The sequence below is a fragment of the Agelaius phoeniceus genome, chromosome 23 (genome assembly GCF_051311805.1).
Source record: "Agelaius phoeniceus isolate bAgePho1 chromosome 23, bAgePho1.hap1, whole genome shotgun sequence".
In the NCBI taxonomy this organism is placed as follows: Eukaryota; Metazoa; Chordata; class Aves; order Passeriformes; family Icteridae; genus Agelaius; species Agelaius phoeniceus.
Genome location: NC_135287.1, coordinates 724574 through 742137, shown reverse-complemented (window position 1 = coordinate 742137; position 17564 = coordinate 724574). Strand labels below are relative to the sequence as shown.

At 40.9% G+C, this 17564-nt stretch overlaps 1 protein-coding gene and 1 long non-coding RNA gene across 4 annotated transcripts in view; one reads left to right on the top strand and one right to left on the bottom strand.

The window, feature by feature from the left end:
- Positions 1-320: 320 nt before the first annotated feature.
- LOC129129629 (uncharacterized) lies at positions 321-17563 on the bottom strand. The gene is made up of 4 exons (XR_008535458.2): positions 17438-17563; positions 7744-7798; positions 1906-2035; positions 321-443 (listed from the first exon to the last, which is right to left on the bottom strand). It is a non-coding gene; the product is annotated as an uncharacterized LOC129129629 (long non-coding RNA).
- PRDM10 (PR/SET domain 10) overlaps positions 17200-17564 on the top strand; it is a 45973-nt gene continuing 45608 nt past the window's right edge. The window contains exon 1 of one of the 3 annotated variants that reach the window (XM_054647577.2): positions 17200-17300. The gene's annotated coding sequence lies outside the window, so the exon portion shown is untranslated. Of the gene's footprint in view, positions 17301-17525; positions 17547-17564 lie in introns of those variants that run through there. The other 2 variants (XM_077189845.1, XM_077189843.1) reach the window with 2 other exon arrangements.

Sequence of the window (17564 nt, the reverse complement as noted above, 5' to 3'; positions counted from 1 at the left end):
GGTCGGGCCTTGCCACATCAGGCTGCTACAGAAGCCAGGCCCGAGGAAAAACTCCGTATAGCGAGCACCGGAAAAGGCCGTGGCTTGTATGGCCATTTGTACGCTAAACGCTTCACCTCACCACTGCGGTGAGCAGGAACATTCTGGGGTAATAAAAGCCTAATGAGGCGTTTTCCTCATCTAAAAATAAAAACAATGATGTTTCCCACTCAAAAAACCGTCTCTACATCTATCCCCAATTTCTCAAAGCTCTCGACCCATGTGCAAGCATCAAGTTCCCAGCCATTTGGGTTTCATAATAAAACTCAATACATAGGTCCTTCTTTTTATTCTTATTTATTCTTTTTATTTTTTTTTTCTTAAAATACAGCTGTTGAACGATAAGAACGATAATCTTGATGGCTTCATCCTGCTGCCAACACCAGGTGCTCACCAGACACTACCTGGAAGACATCACATGTGCTGCTACACAAGCTGCTCAGTAAACACAGCACAGCTCTCCATAAACTTTAAATAACATGCATGTGTTTAAGCAAAAAACAGACACATCACCATCACCACCTTCAGTTTGTGTTTCTTTTGAATCAGAGCACAGCAGCAGTTTCTTCCAGTGCAGATGTTCTGCCACTGCTCGTGCTGCTATTTCAGGACATATTTCTGGCTTTAAAACCAGGTTTTTGTGCCAAATTGCATCGAGGGTATTTTAATTTCACCATGTTACTTTAAAAATGCAAATTTAAAATAATTAGAATTTTCAAATAAGCAAAACCTTCAGGAAAAAAGCAGATCTACCAAGTGTAGTTGCTGATACCACAGACCTTCCATATGTGTGCAGAGCATTTATTAGTCCCTTTTTAGTACTTTCCTTGGTTTTCCCAATGGAAATGTGGGTCAGTCAGCTCAGGGATGACAAATGACCACGCTGAAGATGCAACCGCTAAAGATCCCACTTGTTTCAAGAACATGAGATCTTTAAAAATACCAATATATTTTAGACTTGATGGATTTTTTTTCACACTGATGTGCAGTCAACCCATTGGCATTAAGTTAGAAAAGCAGTATCATGGAATCACAGAATGGTTTGGGTTGGAAAAGCTCATCTCGTTCCTGGCCCCTGCCATGGGCAGGGACACCTTCCACTAGACGAGGATAGACTATCGTATAGATTCCATATATTTGCTTTCATTTTTGTGTGAAGATATGCAAGGTGTTTAAATGGGATGGAAAAAGATCTTCGCACAGAATGTCCCAGTTACAAAACATTTCCATTCTTAACTTCCATATTCTTTACTGGCTCTTACAAGTGCTGTTTTCTGAAATAGGAACATTGCTGAAATGTTGCAGATGGGGTAAATCTGTATGACAGATCAATAAGCAGTCCTGTTTTAATTAAAATTGCTGACTGTTCCACTGGTCACTTACTACAGTCTCTTTCTTACACTATTTGAAAACCCTTAAATCTCTTTTACTGCAGTCCTCTGGCATATATAATTTTCCTTTTAGTCTGGCCAAGTTCAGTTGAAAAACAGAGTAACAAGTTGCTTTTGAAAACTGATACATTTTATGTAAGTATTTTAATGTGCAATATGAATACAGAAGTAAATAACAAGACAATTCTGAGTTAGACTTTTCCCTTTACTTAAAAAGGAGGGATGGTTTTTTTCCCCAGTCTAAAATGTACAAGTTCTTTATAAATCTTTGGGATGGGACTTTCATTCAAGGTTGAATTTATATAGTATTTAAAGTGCTATATAAAATTATTTACTTTTAATATTTACATAGTGCTTGGTGAGAATTTATGTTCACAGCACTGACTCCAACAGTGTGATCCTTGTTTTTCTGAAGAACTTTAAATCTGGTGACTCTTGGAGAAGTCTCTCTGATAAGTATGAGGTACAAACTTACCTGCATCCTCACCTGCTCCTAGTCCTGAACTGTAGATACACCAGGGTGTTAGAGCTGAAGTCCTGCGGTGAGGCTGCAACACAGGATATTCCTCTTCAAGAGCCAAGGCCATCAGTGCTCAGTTCACTGCCTAAAAAGCAAGTGAGAAATGAAAGTTTGAAGAATAACACATTTCCTTTCATACAGAGAGATCAGTCTTACCAGGACAAAAAGTCCCCAGAAAAAAAGGTTTTATCTCCAAGACCTTGGTCATTCCTTGGTGATGATCAGGAGCTCTACATGCAACTAAATTCATATGACTGCAGGATGGCAGGGAGAGAGATTGAGATAAGAGCCTCCAGCGAGATGCAAATGGAATTCCATCAGTTGGAAAAAACACAAAGGCTTTTAGCATGGAAAGGATTTGGAGATGGCTTTTTTCAGCCACCTGTCCACACAGGTCACTGCAGACATAGTGACATGATGGCCGTGTTTAATTCAGTGCAGAGGTCTGTTTCACATGAGCACTGGTACTTGTCTGTTGCCTGTGACAACAGCACCAATTTGAATCAATGCTCCAAGGCTGCAGCATTCCCTAAGACACCTCTGCTGCTGTTAAACCTGTTAGGTAGGCGACAGCTTACATTTACTTCCAAGAATCCTGTTTTACCCAAGTTCTGGAGCTCTTAGTGCCTTTTCCAGGACATCTGGGCTAATGAAGCACTGAGAATCTCATCCTCACCTTTGGCTGCCAATGTTTATTCTGTAAGAAATGTTTCAAGTGATCATCTCTGCCCCTTTTCACTTGCAAGACCATGATTGTGTAAACAAAAAGAGCATATTTGTGATTGCAAAAATGTGCTCTGAAAGAGTAATGTTAAATTCATGATAAAAAGAGCAAACAGAAGTCATCAAGGAATGCACCTGGTACCATTAAATTCTCTCATTAAAGCAGCAACTTTACAAAACTTACAAATTGAGATCCTTTCAGTACCTGGAGAATGAGTTCAGGAGAAGTGAGGAAATCTTTGAAGATTCCCACCATTCTCTTGAATTCCTGAAATTAAAGTGTAATATTAGTCTAACCAGTGAATTGTAATCCTATACAGCTAAATTTGATTGAAGATTTAAAAGGGGGATCGCATCATTCGTACTAGTTCTGTGTGACAGGTATGTGCAAGGTAGAGCTTGCAGAGGTAGAATTGAGTCAATCTGCATTTTAGGAGGTAGAATGCAAACTGAAGTTAGAAACAACTTAAGAATGTGGTGGGATTAAGTAAAGAACTCCCTATTGCTTATTACTGGAGTATCATAATCATACTCCAATTGTACTACTGCTGAATACAATTCAGCAATATAAGAAATACTAAGCAGTGCTTCTAGGAAAAATATAGTGCACAAATGATGCCCACCTAACTGCCCCAACTCATCTGGAGCCATCCTGCCCTTCAGGCAAGACCTCTACCTATCATCAAGGCTGTGTAACGGGCAGAAAGCAATGCAAAACTGTTACTAGCCAACTCAAACTTGATCCAACATCCAGCTATTTAAGTGCCTGTGGGACATAAATTTTCTCCAGACTCAAAAATAACATTAGAAGGTTGCCAGCCTCGTCTGGGATTGGACATCTGTATTTGGCTCCAGCACTTCTGTATGGAAGTCCAGGGTTCTTGCAGCCTTGCAGCTCAGCCTTCCATTTGTGACTCAAAATGACACAGTGGGGACAAGATGTAGGAAGTCCAGCAGCAGTGAGATGAAGGAAACTGCTGAAGAAACTGGGCTTAAGATATACAGTGAGAACAAAGATGCTCCATAGAAAGATGGTAACAAAAAATGCAGAAACATTGAGAGGCAGACAGGAGCTTAAAAACAAAAAGGTGATTTCTAGAGGAATACAGTGAGGTTTAGAAGAGTGAAAGGATGGAGAATAACTAAGAACAGATGCATAGCAAGTGGGGTCATACCATAAAAACAGGGATAAATGGAAAAACTGCAGACGTGAGAAAACCAGCACAGAAATCTGTGAAAAGAAGTTACACAGTAAATGGTGGTGGACAGTAAGCCTTTGTTTCTGCTCAGACTTCTTTAAAAGGGATTGGCAAAGAAGGGAGAAAATCTACCCTTCATTATACCAATAAACCCTTAACTCTTGCTAGCCATTTTCCCACTGCTCTGGTCCACGCCTGAAACAGTGTCATTCATCTGGCTTCCACTGACACATCTGAAGTGGGCAGATCTGCACAGCAGTTTGTGCTGTATTCACCTCAAACAGCACAGTCCTTGCCTACAGCATATAACAGACTGTTGAGGAAACAAGCCTGGCATTAATACTCCTGTAACTGAAAACTTCAAAATAACCCTTCTGTTAGGTTTGGAGATATTACAGCTTTGCTGAAGCACCAGCACAGAAAGGTTCAATTGCATTGGAAAATGAAAAATGCTGCCCTTAAGCATTAATCCAGGATGCTTAAGGGCAGCACAAGAGAGTGGCTGCTAAGGAAAGCTGCTGCTCCTTCAACACTCTGCATATGAATCTCAGCATCCAGAAAATGTGCTAAATCTATGATCTCCTGTCATTTCTAGATGGGGGGCAAAACCATTGGTGAACTTAATCGGACAATTTGTTTTTCTGAAGACTATCCAAGGCAAAAGCAACATCTGAGCGACAGGAGGAATTCGTTTTGGAATAGATTTGCACGTATGTAGGATTCACTTCCAGGAAAAGAAATTACTTCTGATATATAATTCAATAGAGTAATGAGCCCACATTCAGACTGAGGATCCCAAAAACAGAAATAGCAGACACTAGCCACCTTTTCAGCTAATAAACAAACTGGGAATTTATGCTGCTCATTTTCTCTCTACAGATGGATCCGAGGCTTTGAGCACTGGCAGGATCTCAAGGCAGAGCAATGCCTGATGTTTCTCCAAGGAACTGAACCCAAACATCGAACGTGACACTTCAAGAGAGAACTCAAAAAATTGAGGTTCTAGAGGTCTACAAGTAAAGGCACAGAGAAGACGCGGTGGGGAGAGAGGAAGGAGAGGCTGCTTTGCAGAAAATATTTAGTGAACTCTCATCCTCTTGCTTGATGAGACATATCATCCTGCAATGGCATCCTGTCTCCTTTATCTCTTCTAGTCCACCTGTGAAGACAAGCAATGTTTAACCTCTGAAGATGGCAGAGTCAGTCGTTCATGAATCAAAGCAACCAAACCATTCCAGCCTAAATAAGCTGAGTCCCACAGCTGTGGTAGAGAAGACGTCTGAAAGAGAAAAAGCCCACAATTAAAAAGAATCTATCAACAACTGATATTGGCTCATTACGGTGCTGAGATTTCTCCTGTTGTCCTTGGATGTTTCTTCCCTCGCCCCTCCTCTGCTTTCCTGTCTCAGTCATTTCAGCAGTGTGAAAGGTTGTTCATTTTACAGAGGTCTTTAATGAAAGATGAAAATTCAAATATGTTATAATTAGCTGCAGTTCCACATAAGTCAGTATTATTGCAGCTTTTATATTAGATCCTCATTTGTCCCACAAATGATTGTGTCAAATATTACAGTAGAATGATTAATGACATCAGACATAATGGAAGGATTAAGCATTGATACAGGAGACTTGCTTGAGAAGAATAATTTTAACTTCTTTTCACTCATAATTTATTTCTGTCCTCTACTGTAAAAGAAACCTGAAATTGAAAATAAAAATGGCTTGTGTTACTGGCAAGTAACAGAAGAGATCTGATTCATGATTTAATTCTTCATTCAGTATTCATTGGTAGATTAAAAGCCAAATCATCGTAACAAATGGCACAGCAATGAACAACATGGAATATAAAAACCTCAGGACTTGTCCTGCTGAATAAATGTGGAATCATTTGCATCTTTGAAGATAAGTGTAATTCAACAGCAAAAAACTGATTCCTCCCTCTGCAATCAGGTCTGATTCAGCATCTGTTCCATCAGGCCTCATGGAATTGCCTGTGCTAACAAGCTGTTTCACGGCACACCAAAGTCACCTTTTATTTCACCCCCAATCACTTGTTTGAGCAGTTACTCAGTTTGCAAGAACAAGGTGCATGAGGAATTTATGACACAGGAACAGGCAATAAGGAATTTAAAATGTCTAGGAGACACATCATGTCTGATAATACAAATTACTGGGAACTGTAGTTTTCCATCAGCTGCATGGTACCTTTAAGTGGTTTTTTTTTCCCTGTTGCACTTAAAAGCAGAATAGCTTCAAAAATCCCCTCCTTACTTTAATTTGGTATCAGCCCAGAAGGCTGCAGTTTGAATCATTCTATTTAAACAAATATTAAGACATTTCCTGTTACAATCACTGGGGCCTCACAGTTCTCAATCACCGAGTCATCCTTCTTATTTCAACACATGAATATTGATTTTAGGTGCTCGAAATGCACACCTGGAGACACAGGACCTGCAGCTTTGCCTCCAGCACTATTACCAGACCCAACATTGGGAAGGAGCTGTAGGGTCTTTTCTGAGCAGCAGCCTGGTCTTCCACTGATAGTCGGAGGAAAATCAGTAGGATACAGGAATTCCCAGTCACAGGAATTCATATTTGCAGACCTTGCTCTACAAGTTCTTTATTTCAATGCTCCAAATACACCCAGGGCTCTACAGCACTATTGACTTACAAACTCATTCAAGAGAAATGCTTCATATTGGCTCCAGGGTTTTTATAACCTTTGAAACAGAGTTCTTTGGAGGGCCACAAGAAGTGAGATGCAGCAGTGCTTTGGCAGGTTTTAAACTCCCAAAGCAGCAAGAAGTTTGAATATAGGTTCTCTTGGTGATAAGAAATACAGAAATACATGTATTTGAAGTCAGTGTCAGTTGAATAAAGGCAAAGAGCAGGACACAGCTGAAAAGAACTAGGACATGTAAGTAGAAGTGAATCCCAGTGTCTCCAAGGGGGTGGAGAGGGCCGCCTACACCTTTCACCCCAAACACTTGGCCTGAGGGGGAAAACAGCCTCTTTCTGAATCACATTTTCACAGAAGTTGAGTCAGCTCCTGAGAGATCTTTAACTAAGTCTCTGTTCTGCAACTTTCCAATAGTCTTTTCCCATATCTTGCAAAAGGCTGAATTTGAACTTGCTCCTTTTATTTTACCATGATTTTCCCTCATAGGAAGAGAGAACAGCCTGCATCTTTCGCCACTCAAAGCTTGCCAGGGCTTGAAGATCCCTTTTCTCCCCCAAAATTAAAGACATTTTGCCCCACAATAATGAAAAACACCATTTTGAAGGAGAGCTTCACACTGATATCAGTGTATTCAGTGTTTTTGGAAGCAAATTACTAGGCTTCCTCCAACTCTAGGCATTCCTGCCTTGTCCCAGTCACTTGGTTGACTCCCCAAGATTTCCACCAAAATGTAGCTCATTGGCTAAGTTATAGAAAAGGAGTCTTAAGTAGAGCACTCTATTGAGGTTTGAGTTTTCACTTTAAAATGCAAACGGATGGTAGTTAATTCCCCTTTGGGATTTAAGAGCTTAATTTAAAATGGGAAATGATGATACAAAAATATCTATCAGAAAGCATTGCAGTGTGAGAATGAATCCTTTGCCACATGAATGCAGATTCTTAGGGTCAGCAGATATCTTCATTTACCTGTATTTTAATAGTTTCCCTCAAAACTCCTTTTGGCTAAATTCTTCCTCAGTGTACTACTTGGTACAGTCTCAGTGGACAACAATAAAGGCAAAATTTGACCATGTTTTCTATTTTCTAAAATCTTATAGATCAGCATATTTAAACACATCAATATTTTGCTGGGTATATAAATAACACCCTCATTTCTGTTAAGATGTCTAACAAGACCTTTTCCATACTTACTGAAAATACAGCTGGATGGCAAGCCCATTTGCCAATTCTTTGTCAACTGAGAAGGCTAAAAAGCAATCAAAAAAAAAAAAAGCTGCTTAGCAAAGATGTTAAATCAATGTTCGCTAATCAATTGCACAAGTCTTCCATCTCCCTTTCTTTTTCACAGCTACTATTTTACTTCTAACAGGGGAGAAAATAAGTATATATAATTATGTCTTTAGATCAATTTATGCTTAAACACATACACACACAGATACACCTCTGCAACCTTACAGGGACCTGGTGATGCAAGTACTCTAATCTGTAGTTAAAATTCAGAATGCTCCAATCCTTGCATGATCAGAACTTAAGTAACTCAACCAGATTCCTTCCATTTGTTCTGTCTTCTAGAACATATATCTGTACATAACCCTTCAAAAGAATCACTTGTATGCACACAGACACTGGCAAAAACACATCCACCAGTTTTCATAAACCTTATCCCAGCAAAGGATGGAAGTGCATCAGCATGAGATAAAAAATACAGATCACAGCAGGCAACTGCAAAGTTCCTTGTCTATATTTAGAAAGGTGTAAACCTGGGATCAGGGTGATAATTTGTAGAAATAGAATAGAAATTAGAAATAGAAATAGACTAGAATAGAATAGAAAATAGAAATAGAATAGAAATTATTTGTATTTGGATACACTTTCTTTGGCACCTGGGTGCAGAGCTCTGGCCAGGAAGCACATGTGGGGTGGTAAAATGGGAGCAGCCCCCAAGCCAGGTGTTCCCCTGGCCAGCACCATGTACTGATCCAGCATCAGCTGGATCATCTAGAAAAAGCACATGGGTAGATCTCTTGGCAGGGTCAGTAATTAAATATTTGTACCACCTCAAAACCTAAAAAACAATGACTTACACAAGACTTATTTCAAGCTTTCCCTCTGTCAGTACAAGAATGTATCAAAGAGTCAAACTTTTTGGTTTTGCCCTTCTTTTTGTTTCCATGTTTTTCTTGCATATTGCAAACTGTCCAATTTCTCCAGGCTCTGTTCTCTTTTTGTTGTTGTTGTTGTTGTTGTTGTTGTTGTTGTTGTTAGACTGACTTCAGTCAAACCCTAGATCTGAAAGTCCCCAAACAATCAACAAAGAACATATTTCAGTGTGGTAAGTTTGAGAAGTCACAATAAGGACTGTGGTATAGTACTATGATATCACTCACAGAGGACTGTTACTTCATTGTGAATGGAAACAGCATCTGGCATGGGGCAGGAAATAATTTACCAAAGGAGAATCCAAGAAGTACAGCAATGAAAAATAAGATTCAAATGAGTTTATGGCTAGGTAAGTTGTTGTCTTTGTTGGGAAGATGTTTCTTTAAAGTCAGGGAAGGAAAAATATGGCACATTATGTCTTTTTGCCACCTTCAACTCCAATGTTTGTCAATAGCTTTTTAACAATTGCATGATTCACTATTGAGTGTTCCATGCCAAGAGAAGTCAGTATTCTGTACAGCAGAGGGCTCTTTCATTCCTTTTTATTTCATATTTCTGTTATCCACCAACATGTCAGCTGTGAAATAAAACCTGGAGAAAAACTTTGAAAGGAGATAAATTCCCAGCAGGTGTCACAAAAATATTGAATTGACATTTAGTCTTCATTACACCTTCTGTGTGGTTTTGCTATGTTACAGTTGCTCTATACTAAATTAAATAAGAGTTTTTAAATACTTTTTTCTACACTAAAAGAGAAAGTGAGCAGGTAAAAATAAAACTAGGTAAGTGATGGGAAAAAAAGAGAAACAGCATCACCAGCACAGTTCCTAAAAGTTCTGCAGGGAATTAATGAGGAAAGAGCAGAAAAGGGGAGCCAGGATGTGGAATTCAGTGCAAAGAAGAATACAGGAAATCACAGAATCCCAGAATGTTTTGGATTGAAAGGGGACCTCAAAGCCCATCTCATTCCACCCCTTCCATGGGCAGGGGAGACCTTCCACTAGACCAGGTTGCTCCAACATGGAGCATCCAACATGGCCATAAACACTTCCAGGGATGGGGCAGCCACAGCTTCTCTGTGCATTTACAACCTTTTGAGGTTGAGGAGAACCACTAAGATGTGAAGCAGCTCATTCAACTTTTAGGGTATTCTTGAGTGAAACAGAACTTGCCAGAGAGATTGATTCAGCCCATACTAAACTGATCCAAGTAGTGAAAAATGACCTTGTCATCTTAGGCCTATTCCTGTTCTTTGACTTCCTGAATACCTCAGCAATTATAAGAATAACTTTCAAGATAATCTTACTACAGTGGCAACAACATTTCAGTGTAAAAATCAGCTTCTGAGGGACTGGGCCTGCAGCTGCCAAGTTTTTTGATTAAAAATACTCAACATTTGCCTTGAGAAGTGCCATTGCTATTACCATGCTCTATTATTCAGGCAAATGTACTAAGCAGCACATTTTGGAAATTAGGGATCAATGTCTGGGCTCTTTTGATAAACTTGAAGAGTCCAGATCCTACCTGAGCTCCCAGTGGGGTATACTGGCTTTAGAGACAGTCTTCCCAAGTAAACAGATTTAAGAGCCCTGTGAAATACCAGTTGTATTCTAACAGCAAAACTCTGGAAACAAGTCTCCAGGGGGATCCCTGCAAAATGAAGGCAGAGCAGGCAGAGCAAACCCAACATGATGCAGGACACACCGCGCTATCGGCTGGAACTGCAGCAAATCTTCTATTGTGAACTGCAGCCTCATGCTCAGGCAAGCAAATCTGGAATTTTTCCACTATGTGCAGGCTGGAGTTACAGGAATTCAAAGCAACAGTTTAACAATTCCATAATAACAGAGAAATGCAAAGTCCTGTCCTAACTTAACCATGTAAATCTGCTGCTTTGAAAAAAAGCACCTTTGTTTTGGGTCAGGTTTGCCAGGTGCCTGGGCACACCTGGAATACATAACATTTGGGTGCACCTGGATAACATCACCTGAACTTTGACAATGAAGATTATTTCCTGAAAAAAGACTAGCTCAAAAGGTTATGCTCTGTTCACTAAAAGATTTTGGGGAAGCAAATTTGTTATTTCTTCCCAGGCTATGATATCTGCATCCTTCCTCCAGTGTTTGACTGAAGCACAGCAGAAGCCCTGACAGCATTCCCTGCTCTGGGCAGGTCTGTGCTTTCCCCTTGAACAGCACAATCTTATGTTTTTCCTGTCTGTGTGACTACAGAAGTTTCTTATTTGTAGCCATCTTCACCGAGGCAGAGGCCGCAGCTTCAATCTTAATGGCTGTCTGGAATGATATCATTTGGTTTTTATCAGCTTCAGAGATAAGGCAGCCTTAACTCCCTGGCAAAATCCTGGCACTTGCTCCATTTGATTACTCCTGTTCTCCTAAACCAGGTGTTTTCAAAGGTATTCATATACCTGTCTACAGTGTGGGTGGAATATACTTAACTTCCAACTCAGTTAAGTTGGAAAACATTCCCTCCTTTTAAGCTAATCACTCACTAAACAAACATGTCTCTTCTACCCAGACAACTACCCTCTTGAAGGACACATCCGACTGCAAAGAACCATGCTGCAAAAATACTTTGAATGTAGTCCAAAATGACACCAGTCCTAGGGTCTGCTCAGACAGCACCTGCTGCACAGTCAGAACTCACACAGGAAACCCCAGTCCCCAAGTGGTGACAACACAACCCCACCCACAGGCCGCCCATAAGGGGGGTTTCTTAAAATCTCAGAATGCTGTAAGATAATGTCAGCAGTGTTTTTCTTTCCAAAGACCTAATTTTTAAAATGTTATGATAAAAAATTAAAGAATAACCTAAGACCATGGTAAGTAAAGGCTTGAAATTAAGGGAAAAAAAATCCAACCACAACTGTATTTTCTTTTTTGTGCACCAGTCCTATAAGCTGTTAACAAATAGGGTAATAATACAAATATTAGATTTAAGACCGACTCGATTTATACCTTTATGAAAAAAAAAGCCAAAACCAACTTCTCCAAGAACCCATGGCTAAATCAGGCCTAAGATCTACCTTTAACACCTGAGCAGCAGTACACCACTAAGTAAGACTTCAGAGGCCACTAATAAATCCTCCTGATCCTAAACAGCTTCACTTGGGACTATCCCCCCTGACCCAAGCCCAGGAGTCCTACTTAAGCCAAGTTTAGGGCCATTGCTTCTTGTCTGAGTAATTCTAGAGGAGTCTTGGGTTTTAGCTTAGTATCAACTGTAACTGGCTATGGATCTTGAATCTGTGCTATTGCTGTAGATTAGGTAAGTTACTAATGGATTTTGTCTTACTTTCATTACCAGCCTCCATCATGACATGCAAATTTGATTCTAATTTTGGACTCAGGTCTGCCTTGTCCTCTTGAACTTGCCTGCTGATCTGTATTTTTGAATGCTCTCTGGATGTCATCTCTAGATGAACCTTAGTTATCTTCTATAGGTGCTGAAGGATGGAATGGGAACTGGTGAGTATTTCCACAAGCTTGGACATCCAGACATTTAGATAAGAGCTGGAGCTATCCCAGGGGATGTTTTTTGCCCTTAAAAATCAATCACTTTCTAGAACTGCATCATCTGTAATGAAATCTTCTCTGTAAAAGCCCTGTTGCCCCACTAGAGCAGAAGGGCTCGGTAGACAGCTGGGAATGAGGAATGTGCTAGACAGCAGGAAACAAAAGAAACATGGTTTGTGTAGTCTGACAAAACAAACCTCAGTAAGGATGTGATTGCTGTCTATAAACACATCAGGAGAGTAAACACTGCGGGTAAGGATAAAGACCCTACTTAAAAGGCATGAAATAAGTAGAAATAGACTTTAGAAAAAAGAAGCAACTTGTCTTCAATGATGTTTTTAGTTTCTTGTTCAAAACTGCAAGAATAAACATCTCAGTTTCTCACCAGGGAAAGCCTGCTCAAGTTATGTACTGAGGTGTCTGTGACAGAGAGGATTTGGTAGCTTGGAAACCCTCTGCGAGCTCCTACATCCATCAGGTCAGACTTCTAATTTCTAATTTCTGCAGAAGGAGAAAGACTGACCATCTGACAGAAAAATATTTTTATCTTTATACATCCTGAAAAAGGATACAGAGTTTTCCCAGCTAGGAGACTTACTTTTAGCTCTTCTATAAAAAGCCAAGATAAACAAGAGTCTAGAGTTAGTACATGTACTAAATTAAATATCAAAATACAATTTTTTAAAAGAAAATGTGGCTGTTGTCTAAACATCTACCATAAGTTATCACTGAATGTGGTTTTATGTTGCCCCTTTTATTCATCTACCAAATGTATGCAGAAGCAGGAGGAAGATCTCTGAAGGTCCCTTCTTTCCTGACAGAGGTGGAGGAAAGCTGACTGTCATCACCACATTTTGAAAAAGGCTGTCAAAGGCTGAATCAAATCCTTTCCCAGTGCTGGAGACAAATCTTCTGGAAAAATTAAAAATCTTGTATAATGCGCTATAATTTTAATAATTTTATAATTTTAAATAGAGTAATAATTTTAATAGAGACTATTAAACCTTTATTTAGCTTTCTAGTGAACTCATAAATATCAAAAAGCATGGAGAGTTTCCTGAGTCATTCTGGCCTGATTAATGGAAAGGAAACCCAAACACCCTCTGTGTTTACTTTGCAGTTGATGCACAAATTATTTCTTACTAATGACAATGCTTCTACACAACCGGGGCTGGGTCATGGAGACATCTGAACTCCAGTGGGAAATCAGCTGGTAGTGTTGGGTGCTGGCAGTTTAGGGCTGTCAGGATCATGGTAGCTGAGATCCTTCCCAGAGAAGAAATGTGTGCACTAAATTAACGGTAATCCAGCTAAAGAAGTAGCTGACCTGGATTTGAAAGTGAACTACATCTGTCCAGCACAGATTTCTGGGAAATGCTCCAAGAATGAACAAGTCTGGCAATGCAGAGAAGAACTGGGTTGCACTGGAGTTACTGTTCTTGCCTAAACTGGACTGACTGGAACCACGACATGCTACCTGAGGACAGGCTGGGGCTCCACAGGAGCAGCTGAGCACAAGAAGGAAAAATCCCTTTCTAACCCTGCAGAATCTTGCAAAGAGACAGTTTGCAGCAAAAGCTATGATATGCCAAGCTCCCAGTTGATTTGTCTCCTTAAAACCATGGGATGTCAAGGCATCATCAGGAGCAGCAGCTGCCTTTATAAATATTGTTCTAATGGAGTCAGGGAGATGTTGGTGTGTGAGGGGCAAAATATTTTCTCTGCAGGCATTTTGGCATCAGGACTTACTTTTCCTATCCCAACACCCCAGCAGAGCTTTGCTAAATAGATTTTCAGTGAACTGAAAAGCTGCCTTTTCCTAAAACTTGCTGTATCTTTTACCAAATGACCAGTGAATATTAGGGGGATTGGGGGGCGGGGTGATTATGCAAGTTGTTTCCTGACTTATTTTTGTGCCTCTTTGGAGGCACAATTTCTCATTGGAAGAGAAATGCCACTTGGTTGGGTACAAACGAGGCAAAAAGAGAGCCAATAGTGAATGCATGAGGTGAATGCTTCAGCTATGGTATGTTTTTCATTTAAAATAAAATTTAAATTTTTGAGTTGATGTAGATACTATTACAACACCCTCAAACTTGTTTTAGTCATTTTTTTTCTTGCAGTTAAAGGGGTTAATTCAGCATGTTTAAAAAAAACAGACTAATTTTTGGGGGGAGGAGTGATCCTGAGAACCAAAATAAAATAACTTTATTGTACTTGTATGTGTTTTACATGAGGCCATTTTAATTAAATTTATTGTGGCTTACTCTAAACTAGTGAATTTATATTTTGTATTCTCTGTGCGGGATGGAAAAGTAATTACATTTCAGTTGCATTATAATTTAGCAGGTTGTAACAGACACAGGGACAGAGCTAAAGTTCTTCCATCTTCTCAATTGGAGTTTTAAATCACAGCCAGCTGCTGACTTGCATGAGGGTGGGAAGTGGGCGCCACAAAGCATAGCCCAATTCCATGTGCAGTTTAATTTAGGAATCTAGACCTAAGTACCTACTTGTCATGCACAGAATGAGACTGGGAGGTCACCAGGACCAGGAAGGCAGTGGCTGCTTCTATAACTCAAATGAGTTTAGAGCACTTGAGCATTTTTCTTTGTCATATTTCATCTATATGTTCCTCAAAATGGGATTATGTCATGGAGAAAAACCCAATAACCCAAACAAAACCTGAAATGTCCATATGGATGGGAAAAAACAGAAAATCTGTCTAGGGGTCTGAGAGAGGCTTGGGGAGCAGCTTTAGGGAGTAGGGTCCAGGTATGGGAGGCTTCTTTTTATGGCAGAGACTTAGGAGTGGTTTTTCTGGGTGAAAGGAAGGGGTGAGGAGGTCCAAGGAAAAGAGGGCAGAAAGATATTCATGAGTAAATTAAATGGGGTGGAGTTCCAGTGTGCTTTTCTACCTGGAATCTGAAAAGGGGGGAGAAGCCAGTCAGTACACTTGCTTCCATCTGGGAACTAGTGGAGAAATTAACGTTCGAGTCACCAGAGGGAAGAGGCAGAACTGGTTTCTGTCAGATGAGAGAAATTGCTGCAGCAGCAGCATCCAAATGAGATGATGCAGGGATGGAGACATGGATCTGATGGCCTGGGAGCTGAGCAGGGAAAGGAGGATTTTCAGGAGGGTTACAGCACCTTCCAGACTGGAGGTGAAGAGGGGTATTTCATGTAGTACCCTTGAACTATGCAGATTAGAAATAAATAAATTAACCTCACGTGAAGGCCTCCCTCTCTGCCAGCACAAGGCTGTGGGGGAAACAAAGCCTGTGCTGGAACATCAGAAACAACACATCAAATGTGGGAATTACAATAGGCATTACATCAGATGCCGGATACTGCAGGGTATGAATCAGACCAGCATCTGGCAGCTTTGGTGCATCCACAGCAAACTTGCACTAATTTGACTACAAAGGGAAAAAAAATTACCTGTGGAATGACTTTCAATGTGAGCCCTGTTTCAGGAAAGGGCACTGTTCTGTATTCCACCATGGGGCTACAGCTCTTGTGGTAGAGCCACCAAGTCTTCAAAAATGTTAGGGAGACTTTTGGAAAACGTAAATAAAAATACACTTTGATTTTTTAAAAAAAAGTAACGCATGCAGGTTTTAAAATTTATAAGAAATAAAGCAGTTTTGATTGCTTTTATGTGTTTCCTTGCTGTCCTGAAGTTTCAGTACAGTATAATGAAATTGAAGCTGTTTCTATGGGACAGAGAAATAAACTGGCTCCATGACTCCCACAATTTAAATTAAGATAACTGCCCAGAGATGTAAAGAAGTATAGTTAGGGGGAAAAAAATGAACAAACTTCTAAATTAAACTATTTCTGCTGACTTGAGGTTTAAAACCCATATCTAACATTTTAATATCAAGTTCATAAACACAATTTAGAAAATTTGTATCTCTGGGCTGTTTTTGAAATTTTGATTGCTCATGGAAGGGGGTCATTACAACAGGGGATGATTTCAATTTACAACAGCAGCTCTTAATTTAAAAGACTAGTCCAGGTTTTAAAAAGACAGACCTAATGGAGAGTTACATTTAATGGCACCAAGATCTGACCCTCTCACTGGTCTCCCAGCACAGAGACTGAGCAAAACCAGTTCTGTAAAAGTAATGATTAATATTTAACCCAAATTTCCCCTATCTGTCCTCCTGGGCTTTGGTCAGTTGGCCACAATGGCCCATTGAGGGATCTGTAGCTGCCCACACTGCAGTGAACAGTGGTATACACACAGTCCATGAAGCCATTTAGAATAAAACGAAAAGGCCCTAAACACAGGGATTGTCTGGCTTAAGTATCTACTGTGCTACTTGATTAAAGAGCTACCCGAGTGTGCGCTAATGGCAAATGAGTGATAAGAAATGGATGTTTTTCCTTGCCACCATAATACAAATAGATAAATACTAAACACAAATATGGCAGTAACCACACTGGAATGACCAATTAGTTACATTTTTGAACAAGAGTATTATCCTTCTTTGAGCAGACATTTAGGACTCACACACATGTACCATGAAAAAAATTGTTAGAGCACTATTTAGGGACGTTTTAGGCAGAAGGAGCCCTTTAGTGGGCATTTTCTCATGGGTTGACCTTCAACAGATATTAATAGCTCACATTTCAGCTTTAAGTAAAATTCCAGTGGAATCCACTGGTTTTGACACAATTTTAGGTAACTATGCTCCAAGGGCCTGCCAGATAGCGCTGAAGGGGCTGCAGAGCATTGCGGATGGGATTTCACGAGAAGTTTGGGAGTCACCTCCTTATCCAGAAGGGAGCGGGGAATGGGCCCGGTCCTATCTGTCCGGGAAAATTCGGAGTGTAGGACGTCGGAGGTGTCGCCGCCCTGCCCCTTCCTGCCACCAGGGGGCGCGCGGCGCCCCCCCCCGCCACCCCACAGCAGGGGGCACTGCTGGCGGCGCCCACACCCTCAGTGCGGGGGCGGAGCGCCGCGATGAAAAGCGCGCTCTGATTGGCGAAGATATCCCTGGCGGGGATGAGAGAGGGGCTCTGATTGGCGGCCAGCAGCCGAAGGTGAGAGTAAAAACCTGGGCAGAAGACATTCCCCCCCCCCCCCCCCCCCCCCGCTCCCCTCCCCTCCCCTCCCCTGCGGATCGGGGTGTGTGTCGTCCCAGCCCCCCCCCCTCCCCCCGGCGCCTCAGCCCCCTGACCTGGGCGCTCTAAGCCTTTCCTTGGGGAATTCTGTGCCCCACCGTGGCTGGCGGAGGAGTTTCAGCCAATCAGCGCGCGACGCCGCGGCCTGTTGCCAGGCAGATTATGGTAATGAGGCCTGGGCCA